The sequence below is a fragment of the Symphodus melops genome (genome assembly GCF_947650265.1).
Source record: "Symphodus melops genome assembly, chromosome: 2".
Classification (NCBI taxonomy): domain Eukaryota; kingdom Metazoa; phylum Chordata; class Actinopteri; order Labriformes; family Labridae; genus Symphodus; species Symphodus melops.
Window position 1 is genome coordinate 20,498,210 of NC_136692.1, and position 12,042 is coordinate 20,510,251.

At 40.3% G+C, this 12,042-nt stretch overlaps 1 long non-coding RNA gene across 2 annotated transcripts in view; it reads left to right on the plus strand.

The window, feature by feature from the left end:
- The first annotated feature begins 1,365 nt into the window (after positions 1-1,365).
- Positions 1,366-12,042, plus strand: part of LOC306819895 — a 37,838-nt gene continuing 27,161 nt past the window's right edge. For both annotated transcript variants that reach the window (XR_013778621.1, XR_013778622.1), the window contains exons 1-2: positions 1,366-1,721; positions 5,520-5,591. This is a non-coding gene — a long non-coding RNA (uncharacterized lncRNA). The remainder of the gene's footprint in view (positions 1,722-5,519; positions 5,592-12,042) is intronic.

Genomic DNA, 12,042 nt, shown 5'->3' on the forward strand with positions numbered 1-12,042 from the left:
TGTGATACCTATGAGTTACTTGATGTAAGAAGGGCTCTTACATTGGGTTGAAAAAGTGAAGGTCCTACACTCTACTCTTGCTCAGTATAAGGATTTATTACATTGCATTGGTACAAAACAAATACTGGTATGTGGTGCCCACTAAAAACACAAACTTCAATAAAGCAAACTTATGGTTTCTGTAGACAAAACTACTGCAATATGTTTCAGATATTGTACTCTTTAAAGCTCCTTCCATTAACCACTTTGCTTTTCATCTCAGTATATGTTCTTCTTTGCAATCCATTAAAAATTCTTAACAAGTTTTCATTCTGATCAGATCATGGCCACTTTCTCATTTCTCAGAATAGTGTCAGTAGAGTCTGTATTGAAGAAGAGCTTGATCCGTTCTGTTTGAAATGTTTCCAGCACACACTGTTTGGAACTTTCCGGAGACTCTTGTTTTTGCATATTTTAGAGGAAGATTTATATAGAAACATTCTGTCTCTAACATGTTAAAAGATCAGTACAGTGACTTGGAAATTCCAGTGGAACGCAGCCAACGGGCTTGTGACGGCAACCTGCGTGCAACCCCAACATTCCCCTCATATGGACAGGCTAGTTGCGTGTAACAGCGTCATCCACAAATGCAAGAGTATGCACTTAACTGAAGGTGTAAATCCTCACACTCAGAACATGTCATTTAAATGACGTGTATTTAAAATTAATTTAACTACTTAAAGAACAATAATCTTTCAGTACGGTTTCACTCTTTGCTGAAGATGTCAAAGGAGTTATGATGTTGCTTTTAAAAAATACATCAGGTGTAAACATTTTAACAGAAGAAAAATGGAGAGGTGTCACTCTGACACACTAGGATCCTGTTTGTGCATGAGTGTGTATTTCGGCCTATGTGTGTGTGTTCATGTTCATAAGACAGAGTGTAAACCGAATTTCCCCTCGTGGGGAATAAAGTATAAATTATTATTATAAGAAGATTTTTATTCATTTATATCCGTCTGAGAAATCAGACAAATGCATGACTTTAAGTTTGAAAAAAATAACATTTACACGTGTGTTATCATTTAAATGATACAGTCAATCTGAATGATCCTGCTCACAGAATCAGTGTTTAAAGGTTCACAGCAAAATGGATGGCGCACTGTCTCCTCCCACAGAACAGATGACACCGAAACACAGACAGAAAGGTAATGTGTGCCTGCAGGTCCAAGGATCTTATTTTATGAAATGTAATCATTTCATCCGTCATTTGTGTATAAATCTGCAGCTTATGGGCACACAACAACTGGGGGACCACCTGCTGCTGAACTTATGGGAGCAGGAGCCCAAAAGTCAAGAAGTCTGGAGGACTGGTGCAGCACGAGCAGACAGGATTGTGAGCTGGAACAAGTGTAAGCAGTCATAGAGACCATACAGTCCCCACTCTTCATCCATTATTCGGCTGAGATTTGGACTGATACCAAATATAATAATTAACAGGAAGATACATTTTTAAATAGATCTTCCATATTTTCATTTGCGTCACCACAAGAGGGCGCAAGACTGTAGATACGACAGCTAACATTTTGAAGTAATGACTACCAAGGAGAGAGAAAAACTTGGGCCTACAGGCTGGCGTGCTTCGGTGGCTTACTTTATGATCAAATCAAGTGATTTTAATTAATTTTAAGTATCGCCGCATCTGGACGTTTCCCCCTACAAGAAGTGCAGCCCAGACTCAGGTACAGACACACGACGAGGGTTGCTGCAAATGGGTTTCCTGCTTGCTTTAATGTAGGATAATGTTAGTTTTTCATTTCCGAATGTTTTGTATGATGAAATGCTGTAAGCAAACATTTTATTGGACATCTTGTAAACATGTTTTTTTCCCCTTTCCAACACCTGTAGTTGAGACTTTTCCCCCCCAGGCTTCATGCAACAATTTGAGCCATGTAGATCAGTGGTGTCCAAAGTTTTTCTCTTGCGGGCCAAAATTGTCGCGTTAGAATCGCTCACGGGCCACAGGTTGTTTTTTTGTTTGTTTTTTGTTTTAAATATTGGAAGGAACTTTTTGTATTTTGACCTCTTCAAAAAAATAATGTAAATACACAATAACTAATTGCTGTGGGAAACTGTTGTGTTCTTTTTGGAAAGAATAGTCAGGCTTTTATGGGTCTCCCTCGCTAACATGAAAAAGGAAAAAAAGAACGAATTATGCCATCTGATGAGGCCTGGGGCCAAAATCTTCTGATTCTTCGATTTGAAGTCAAGGGCCACAAAAAATCCACTCAAGGGCCACAAATGGCCCCCGGGCCGCACTTTGGACACCCCTGATGTAGATTAACCAGCAGTCTAAATATTAACTCGAGTCACTGCTAAAGCACATGTAAAATGTAGACATAAAATCGATGTTAAATTTAGGATTAAAGGATATTTTATTTAAGGTTATGTTTTAATGTTAGGACGATTAACTAGGCTCCTAATAGTGTTTTTCCCCAATATTCCCCTTGGTGGTAATTTACAAATGACATCACCTTAAAACTGAAACTCTTTTATGCTTATTAAAGGACAGAATAAGACAGCTTTGCAATCATTTCAAAATTTGACATCTACGTATTCAGTGTGATATTGTAATGTCAGAACAAGCCTTCATTAGACCAATGCTTATTTACACAATCCAAGTTAAAGTCAAAATTGTGTTTTAGTACAGCAAGCCTGAAGGCTACATTATAGGCATTTGTCTCTTGACTGTTTGACATCATTAACGTGTTTGCTATTCTCAGACATACTTACAAATGCTTTTCAATAGAAATATAAACCTGTTGGAGAACATAATGACGTTAGATTGGACATTTTCATTGTTAATATTAAAATACTTCATAAACGAGCAACACAACAGTATCTTCTATGTAACATCAGGAGTGTGCTAATGAAACATACAAACTAACTGCAAGAAGAATAAACTAGTTGTCAAGAAGATTTCTTGTAAAGTGGTTCCACATGTTGATTTAAAACAAAAACATCACTCTGTCTTAATCTTCTTTTAAACACAGTATGGTGCAGTAAACTTCATTGTGTTGCTCAGGGAGCTGCAATGACCAGCAGTGACCACAGGGAGGAGGCAGAGAGAAATAAATGTGGGTCAGAGGGGAGTGGTTGGAGGAGGAAAACATGGTTCCTACTGAGAGAGGATAGAGCAGGAAGGCTTGAGACGGGACACTTTGATTTCTGACCACAAGCCCAAAGCACCGCTGTCTTTCTTCAGACTGTTGTGCTGTTTCTTTGACTCTGCCATAGCTCCCACTTTTACTGCCTGCGTGTGCTGAGCAGCAGAAAACAAGGATAATCAATGCTCTCAACCCCCCATTCTCTCTGCCTCTCTCTCTCTCTCTCTCTCTCCCTCTTTTTTTTATCTGGTGGTGATTATTGACTGGATCTGAGGGATTTTTTTTTAAAGACTTCCACTGAATCAATTTCCCCTCCTGGAAGAAGGTTTTGGCTCCATCAGAGTCCAAAACCCCCCCAAACCCTCCCTCCTGTTGCTGGGAAACCACTCCAGTGATTTGTGTGTTGTCAGTGTGCATTATAGACAGTGACATAGAGAGAGAGAGAGAGAGAGAGAGAGAGAGACGGAGGGAGAGGGAAACCTTGGCTGGAGAAAGAGAGAGGAGAGGGGGAGGGTGGGGGTTCAGGAATAAAAATTATTTTATTCTTCACACACACACACACACACACACACACACACACACACACACACAGTGCACTGTAGGGCTCGATTAACATGCTTTGATTCCCCTGTCTGTCTGTCTCTCTCTCTCTTGCTCGCTCACTCGCTCTCCATTGGCGTGTTAACTGGGTTGAATTTCAGCTTTTGGGATTAAAGGAATGAAGAATGTGTTTGGCAGCACAACTGTTGAGGAGAATATTTGATGTTTGATAGAGGTTGGGTGTCAGCACAGGAGGCTTGTTAAACGCAATTACAAATCATGAATTGCCTGTCTTTTTCTGCACATGCACGCGCGTGTGTGTGTGTGTGGGTGTGTGGAGCAGTGTCTTTGAGTTCTCAAAGTGTGAAGGATTTCATAACAGACACGTCCAGTGCTGCCAGTTTTCTTCCTTATACATGAAGTGACAGTAAAACTGTCACATTAATTAAAAACAATAAGGCCGTCGTGAGCTCTGCACCACGAACCACATGGACAAACAAATTCTTCATGTCAGCTAAATCCTCTGATTGGTATCAGTCGGTGATGACTCATCCAGCATGACAGCCAATGAAACTCAGCTCAGCAAGGATCACGTGACTGATAAAGACTAGGACCTGTGTGATATGATAAAATATGTGATAATATGTGATAACATTGTGCAATAAAGACAGGGATAAATCAACAGAAACTCAACAGTTCATACTCACAGTGTGTCTATCTGCTGACTGTTATGATTTATACAATCCATGGTTTTTCTACCAGTTCGTTAAAACTCATTAATGTGAGAGTAGCTGATCGATAGTTTGAGCTGAATAACGTGGAAAATGATCTGTATAGAGCTCCATCTGTACTGCCCACCATGATTCACTGCAGTGTATACATGTCATAATCACAGCTGTGGGTCGTTAAATTTTGTTTCGGGGTGTAACGGTGCACAAACATTTTGGTTCGGTACAGTTCTCAGTTTTAGAGCCTTTGTTTGGTTCAATAAAGAGACCTGATTTAACACTTTTATTTTCTTTATTAGGAACGTTTAGAGTTTCACTTTTCCACGGCTTCTTCTGCTCAGGTTTCTTTTTAAATTACATTTTAAAGGTCCCATATTCTGCTTTTTCTGGTTTGATATGATCTTTAGTGTGTTTTCCAGATGTCCTGTGCATGTTTAGGCACATCTATTTGCAAAATTGACCCCCCTTGTTGAAAATGTGTGGTGTGACATCACAAACCCATGATGTCACTGATCGTTGTAGCAACACAAGCTCCCCTCGGACTGACCGTAGCATTCCCAATATTTTAAAAGGAGCGCGCCACATCTGAGGCGCGCAACAAAGCTGAACGACTGACCAATTACGAGAGAGCAGATGGACCGACCAATCAGATCAGACTTGGCACACGTGGGGACCCTGTTTTTTTTTTTTCTCTTTTCTCTTCATGGGGGATTCTGATTGTATGAAATACAGGCTGATGAGAGAGCCTGCATGGAGCGGCAGAACATGAAAACATACACTGTTTTCTAACATTGTGATTGTGGACATACTTTAGCAGACACATAAAATAGATGTTTGAACCCCAAAAAGGGCATAATGTGGGACCTTTAAATCAAACATAAAACAAGATATGCTTCATCTGCAACCTTCAACCAAAAGAGTCTCCAATCAATAAAACAAATGAATCAAACAAAGTACTGTATTTTAGAATCAAATAAAATGTAATAAAGCTAAAAATCTATACTGGAAAAAAAACAAAGTTCAAACTACAGCAGATTGAGGAAGTCTGTCTTCAATGATATCTGTGAGAATTAAACTGAATACTCTATGTCTCTGTCTCTGTCAGTGTGCTGACCCTCCAGTGACCCTGCATGGTGTGAAACGCTAACACAGGAGTGGCTGCAAAACCCACGTGTGAGTCTCTGCAGATTCTAGTCTGTCACACACACGCACACACCCACACCCACACAGCACACCTTTAGGGCAGCCCTGCCTCTCTGAGTACCAGCATGGATTAAGCCCTCATGGGAACTCTGCTCTGTCAACAGGTTCTAAGTACATCACAGCTCTATCAACAGCTAATCCAGCATTCATCATCACAAGTTTGCCTATGAACCCTGCAGAAATGCACGTAGTCTTAAAGCACAGGCTAGTATTTATACAGTTTGTATTTTTTTTACCCTGATGTTATCAAGATAAATATCAATGGAATATTACAGTGAGCAACTTACAGTAAGATCATGGTCGCACGATTTGATCTGCATGGGTTGTCTTTCTGCTCCTCTTGTCGCATTGCTTTAACATCCTGTACTTCCTGTGTGGCTTTGAGTTATGGAGTTGAATATGACGAGGAATATAGGGGGCCTCAGGAAATGTTGCTCCTAACCTGGTTTTTCTATAATCGATGTGAAGGTATGTAAACGTACTCATGTACAACAACACATATTCCATAAACGGATGATGTCTCCACTCCCGCTCAAACACTGCACCACAACACTGATGTCATCGGTAGCAAACTGCTGGCGTGGTCTTAAAGCAACAGGAGTTGATCATACAGATATAAATAAGTATTCTAACAAAAGAAAAATGAAAAACTTTTAAAAAGATTGCAGGTAGCAGAGGCAACACATGGCTTCTGTAAAATATGTGATCTGTCTCATTTTAATGGAGCAATTTCTTAAATTATAAACTATAAAAAAATCAAAGTTTACGTTAGTGTTTTTCTTTTTTAAATGTATAAACAATTACTATCAATTAAGAAACATTAGAAATTGTCATTTTGGTGTAACACATTTCAGGGCGGATTAGAATAATTAGCCTTTGAAAGATAGTTGAAGCCGCTGTTGCTATTAGTTACTAGCTAAGCTATGTTCTCTCACACACATTGCCACAGAGAAGCATACTTTCACTTTATTCCCCCCCCCCGCCTGCTGTCACCCGTGCTTTTCTCCTTTCTCTATTCTTTGTGTGACAGGGAGGCTTGAGGTGGGTTGGAAGGCTTTGAGTCGAGCCATTGTGCCCAGAGGTCAGAGAGAGTCAGAGGTGCACAATGCCAGGGTCAGAGTCACCGCGGTGGCTGCCTGACCACTTGGCAGCACCATCCCACTCAGCTGGATAGACATGAAGTAAAATAGGAGTCAGGGAAAAAAAATAGAGGAATAAAGAAGACCAGGCACACAGAGCAGAGAGAGAGAGAGGTGACCAGTACAAGGAATACTGTCAGGAATACAGCTCCAGCAGAAGTCTCTCCTGAGTTATACTGCAGAGAAAGAATAAAAACAGGTTCATCAAAAAGGTATCTGACACTGTTAGCTTGCTTTTGAAAGGAAAAAGAGAGAGCCAGCAGAGCATTGGAGAAGAAAAACACAAATCTGAGTCCATCTAATAATGACTCTCTTTGCAAAATACCCATCTTTGGTATTTCAACAAAACCTGTGTGTTTATGTGTCCGCAGCAGTGTAACACTTCCTCTGCCCGGTTTGCTGACTCACATCTCCTTTGTGTAAATGGTCTTACTAATCCAAAATAGGGGTGGGATTCACCAGAGCCCCCCGCGCTATGACGTTATCACGATGCTTGAGTCAAGATTCAATATTATTGCAACTTTCAACATTTTGCGATGTGCTGAGAATTGTGAAACAATATATTGAGATTTAACTTTTTCAATCGCATTATGATGTCCGGGCATTGAAATTAAATCAAGAGCTGTCTTTGTCAAACAAGAAAACATTCTCAGTCTGTACATCTCCCTTCAGTCTTTTTATTTCTACACAACGACAGTCAAGCCCACGGACCGAGCAGCACTGTGGTCAAAGTAAAACCCAGTGAAAGGCATGCATGCATCCTCAGTCTGAACAACTGCAGTGATGTTTAACAATGACACGTGTTCAAAATGAACAGTCTGACCCCCTTCAGCAATAAAAATCCCCAAAAAGCGTCTTTGCTATTAACATAGGCAAGTTTATTCATTTCCACAAACGAGGCAATTCAAACATAACAATAAAAGTATAACATGAGAGGATATAGCCACACAAAATATCGTAATACTATGCTGTATGGATTTTCACTCTTTCCTCTACATGCTGTTAACCACTTCACTAACACCACACACACAAGCGAAGGATTTGGCTCTAATGTTTGACTTGTTTCAAACGTTCCTGTCCTTAATGACACGTAAATAAATTCTAGTTTGTTACTGAGATTCTGTTACTGCTTTTTAGTCTTTTTTATTTATATATTTCTTTTTTTTACAAGAAATATAAATCTGTTGGATCAACACAGACAAGTACTAAACTGATTTATTTTTCTTTCATATCCCCCTTTTATAAAGTCTGTATATAGTGATTCAACAGAACTGTAAAACATCTTGTCTTTAGGCATGTTCACTGTTAATCTTTGCTTGTATGTGTGACTTGGCCTTTACTAGAAATATCAGTTTTTTTTCTGAGCACTATAAAGCAGGCTAAGCTGCCTTGTGTCTTCACAAAGTCTTTATATAAATATGAGACATAATGTCAATGTTAGGTTCAATAATCACATCTTGTAGTTTACCGCTCGTCTCCACTGAAGCGCTAATGTGTTGCTCTGCAGTCTATAAACGCAGCTTGGATGGAATAAGCACCATCTATTAGCTGACCTGCTGTCAACCGGCCAGAAGACAATCAATACCCTCTGATAATGATGTCATTTACTCACAGTAAACCAGCAATAATGACCAGACTGCAGGTCTCCACTTATCACCTTATTTCATGGGCGTTGTATCAAAGCGGGGATCAACCCGTACATGAACCTTCTCTTGAACACGGGGGGGGGGGGGAGTCTTTTACAGAATCCACTTTACAAAGCCCCCTGGGAGAATACTTAATGTGAATCAGGCTTTATTAATAGAGTTAATGAAAACATCAAGCAGTGGCTTATTAATACCCAAAGAACAAATAAGGGGACACTTCTACACAAGGTGTTGGTATTTTTATCACGAGCAGCATTGTCTTCCTCTGGGTTCATATACAGTATGTTACAGTATATTCTTCATACGGAAACCTTTAAGCTAGACTCATTTTAGATGATGTAAATCATCTGTTTGGTAAACACATATTGGCTTGTCCCTTTGCCGAATCCCTTTTAGTTGAGTTCATGTTTGTTGAATTTAACCACGAAGAAGAAGCTACATTTCAAAAGACTCATAATATGCCCCTCTCCCAAACGCATCAATAAGCAGAATCAGTACAAGAGAGCAGGTTCGACTATCCAAGCACCGGCTGTGGCTCAGTTGGTAGAGTTGGCCGTCTCTCAACCAAAAAAATCAATGGTTCAATCCCCAGCTCCTTCAGTGACATGTCCGATGTGTCCTTAGAAAAGACACTTCACCCCCAATAACTCCCGCTGCTTCATCAGCGGCGTGTGAATGGTTCTGTGATGGTCTCCCTACATACAGTAGTGACTTACGCCATGAGCGTGTGAATGTGTCGGTGTGAAAGTGCTTTGAGTATCCGAAGACAAGAAGAGTGCTGTACGAGCTCAAGTCCATTTCCCACCACTCTCTGCAATCCTCAAGTGATCGGCCCGGTGGCTTTAGTTTTTTTTTCCTTTTTATTCGGATGATGAACAATATATGCTCAGGCAGAGTGAGCACTTAGGCAAGATGATGTGCATAAAGGCAGGTAGACCATTCACTTGTTGGGTTCAAACAGAATGACAGGTTTGAACAGAATGATAACAGTCCTGATACAGCCAAAGATTGTTTTATCAGAGCATTTGATTTTGAGATTTCTGACGAGATGGAACGATGATTGTAAAAACAAAAAACAACAACAAAAAAACCAAAATGCTTCTAAAATAAATCTCCTGAACTCGGCTTCAAATCTGAAGATTCATAAAGTGAAGGACCTTAACTCCAGCCACAGAAATAAACGCATTAAAATTCCAGCTGCTATAAAGGTGGAGAGGAATCCACATGGACACGCTGTAATAGTGTGAATCCTTGCTCTGGTTTACAGAAGCGTTTGTAATCTAAAGGATTACAACAGTATAGCTTTGAGTCCTGTCAGCTTGTTCAGACTTCATCATGAAGAATTCAAGTACTACAGAGTGAATAAAAGGAGGGGTGGTGCTCCTAGGATTCGTGTGTGTGTATGTTTGTAGGTGTGAAGGAGTTGTAAATTCATGCTGAGGTGAGGTCTGAGCCTCAGGTTGATCCACGGTCGATCTGACATGAAGCACAGGGTGTCAGAATCCGCCTCAAGCCTCCTGCCCCCCACACACACACTCTTCTCTCTTCTACCCACACACGCACACAACCCCCCCCCCCCATATACTTCCTCCTTCAGAGCCTTCCACTGCGCCCTCCATCCATCCACTCCTATCCTCCTCCTATCTCCTCTCCTCTCATCCCTCCCTCCCTCCCTCCCTCCAGGATCCTGGTAAAGGCAGCCAGAGTGAAGTGGATGTCAGGGGGAATTAGATGGGAGCAGACAATTTGATTTCTCCGTCTTCAAGGCTTCCTTCTCCTCCACAGACACGGGCAGCACCGAGGGTTTGATGTTTGCAGACAAGCAGGTGTGATAAAAGAAGGAGACGGGGATAGAAACGGTCACAAAGAGAAGCGGATGAAGGTGAAAGTCATAAAGTCGGACAGTGACTCTCGACATCGAGGTAGAAGTAAAGAAGTTCGTTTTAAAACCATTGAAAAATAAAAGGCCTTGTGAGGATGACTGACGCAGAAAGAGAGAGGAAAGCAACAGAGCAGGGGAAAGGTTGAGTGTGTAAGCAGAAGACAATAGCAGAGGCCATCCACGCCGCCACTTAATAGTCCTCCCACTTGCTGCTGTCCAAATGGGCAGATTGACGGCTGTTAGCTCCTTTAAGAGATCCTGTAATGGACCACAGTTTAGGTGGGAGGTAGAAAGGGAGCCATCCTGTCCAAAGTAACTCAATTCCTCTGTTCTGTTCTCTTGTTTCAGCCCCTTTCCACACATCAAGGCGTTGAACAGATAGTGAGCTCTTAGCTCGCACTGATCATGTACACCCATAGATTTACAAACCCACAGAGGACTCTGGCGAGGTGAATTATGGTGAGAGTGGCCGACCTCGTGGTATGGTGATGTCAATTTGAGGTGTGTGTGCGTTTATGGGTGGCAGGGAGTTTGGTACATTACATGCACATTAAGAACATGAACACAAACTACATGACTAGAGGTGTGTCTTTCTGTCTGTTTGTACTTTTGAAAACGGTTGTGATATTATTTTTATATTTATGTTATCCTCTTACTCCTCAATAGCATGATTTATTTCAGTGTAATGCATTCACATTAAATCCATATTAGTAGTTATGTGGTAACTACAAAGTATCAATACCAATTTATATCCATCAGAAAAATCTGTGTTCATTAAGTGTAGCTGGATATTGCATTGAATAAGTCAATAACTCATACAGCTGATTGTTTATTATCAGACTGTGTAGAATATAATTAACCTTAAAGACACTGAGAGGATAAAAATCCTGCCTAACTGAATACATTTGATTTCAATCCAAACTGTACAGCTTTTTTTTTTTAATGACTCCCTTTATACACTACTGATACTCTTCTGTCTTAAAGGGTCCTGGGGGGGCGGGCTAGATCACAGCTAACATTTTGAGGGAGGAAACACAATGAACAGGGCACCAGTCAACCACAGGAGGAGATATACCCTGAATATGCTAAGTGTTCCACTGTCTTCAAAATAACACACATTTATATAAACAAAAAAAAAAAAACCATTTTGACATTTTTTTAGATTTTATCAGTGGAAAATCGTCCACAGTGTTTCGATTGAGACTATTTTTAACTCCTCGTTTTAGCTGCTGATTTTGTATGAAATTCCTGCATCATGCTAACAATGCTATGTGAAGATAAATACATTATGAATAGAATTATTGCAAGTTAAAATAATTGTAGCTAAAGCTGAAACTGTACTGCAGAAATCAGTCCGGCAATTCTTGATGTATTGAGTAACATACAGAATTCAAAATTGTCCCCCGGGGACAAGTAAAATTTTTGTATTTTAATCAATACAGTGAGGCTTTGGTTTGTCTAGAAGTTGGAGATGAATGCCGCCTTGGTGTTGTTACAGATGGGTAGGACTTTTTTTTTAAATATCTTAAACCAAAGTTTCCAACAATAACAATTCATGTTTATAAAACTTTAACTATTGACTAGGGAGAATCTGATGGTGTGTTGTTTTTTTTTTGCTCCATTATAACTATTACTTGTCAGAATGACATCATGGGCAGCTGGGCTGGGATGCCTAATCAAAATCGATATTTTCATCTGCTATTGTTATTACCCTCATCTTTTTCAAAATGTTGCTTGACACTTCAGTCCTTCTTTTTA